A 1,288-nucleotide genomic window follows, 5' to 3' on the forward strand; every position below is an offset into this window, starting at 1 on the left:
GTGCCTGACTAGATGGTACTTGTACGCATGCGCTATCTGAGGTGCCTGACTAGATGGTAGTTGTACGCATGCGCCATCTGAGGTGCCTGACTAGAAGGTACTTCCGTTTCAACCGGAAGTGAAAAACTCCGCGGGTAGCGTGAGTCAGCTGCACGCTCACAGGCAAGCCCGAGCCAGAGGCCAGTAAGCCCTGGATGGTCCTTCAGGAACAAAGGAAACCTGTACTTACAACTTTTTTTTGTGTGTGTGTTTTTGAGACAGGGCCTCACTATCAATTCAGGCTGGCCTTGCGCTCACTTTGTAGCCCAGGCTGGTCTCCAGCACGCAACGATCCAGTGCAAGCTCCTGAGTTCGGTTTGCGGTACCCAAAAAAATATAAAAAAACAAAAGATAAATTAATAAGATACTGTCTATACTTTATTGCTGTGGAAAAAGTAAGCCAAGGGAAAGTCATAGTGACTATTGAGTTAAGATTTTGAATAAATAATTTAAGAGACCACCAGAAGAAAATTGGGTGACCTGTGAAGCCAATAGCAGACAGAGGTGTACCAAATCAAGGTTGCAGCGTGTACAGGGCCCTGAAGGTGATGTGCGCCCCGCACGGGAAGGAAAGCCATCGAAAGGAGCTAAGGAAAGGCATGGGGAGAGGTGTGGATGAGAGGACAGCAAGGTTAGGGAAGATTGCAGAGTACACTGTAATTTTTTTTTATTTTTTTATTTTTTTTTTTTGTCTTTCTGAGACAGGGTCTCACTCTGCAGTTCAGGCTGGCCTTGAGCTCACTTTATAGTCTAGGCTGCTCTTGAATGCGCAACGGTCCTCCTCCCTCATCCTCCCCAGTGCTAGGATTACAGGCGATCCTCCTGCCTCAGCCTCGCACGTGCTAGGATTACAGGCGTGCACCACCGCTTCCGGCTACGCTATAATCAGGAGAACCTGCGTTGTATTTTCAGTAGGGTAGGAGGGGTGGAGAGTCTGAGTAAAGGGAAGATGTAACCTGATGTAGGGGTACTGTAACTCTGTAGACAAGAGACTGAAGTGGGTCAAAGGTAGAATAAGGGAGATCAGTTAGGGGGCCCTTGCAGTAACCCAGGCTTGTGGCTGTAGAATGTAGGGGATAAAAGATTTAACAAATAAAAATACAGAATTTTGCCGGGCATGGTGGCGCACGCCTGTAATCCCAGCACTCTCGAGGCTGAGGAGGATCATTGCGAGTTTGCGGCCAGCCTGGGTTACAAAGCAAGTTGAAGACCAGCCTGAACTGCATAATGAGACCCTGTCTCAAAAAGA

General features: G+C 48.0%; 1 protein-coding gene across 1 annotated transcript in view; it reads left to right on the forward strand.

Moving 5' to 3' along the window:
• Ccdc36 (coiled-coil domain containing 36) overlaps window positions 1-1,288 on the forward strand; it is a gene marked incomplete at its 3' end in the record, with an annotated part of 28,560 nt that overhangs the window by 812 nt on the left and 26,460 nt on the right.

The sequence above is a fragment of the Chinchilla lanigera genome, unplaced genomic scaffold (genome assembly GCF_000276665.1).
Source record: "Chinchilla lanigera isolate Chin_1 unplaced genomic scaffold, ChiLan1.0 scaffold00131, whole genome shotgun sequence".
In the NCBI taxonomy this organism is placed as follows: Eukaryota; Metazoa; Chordata; class Mammalia; order Rodentia; family Chinchillidae; genus Chinchilla; species Chinchilla lanigera.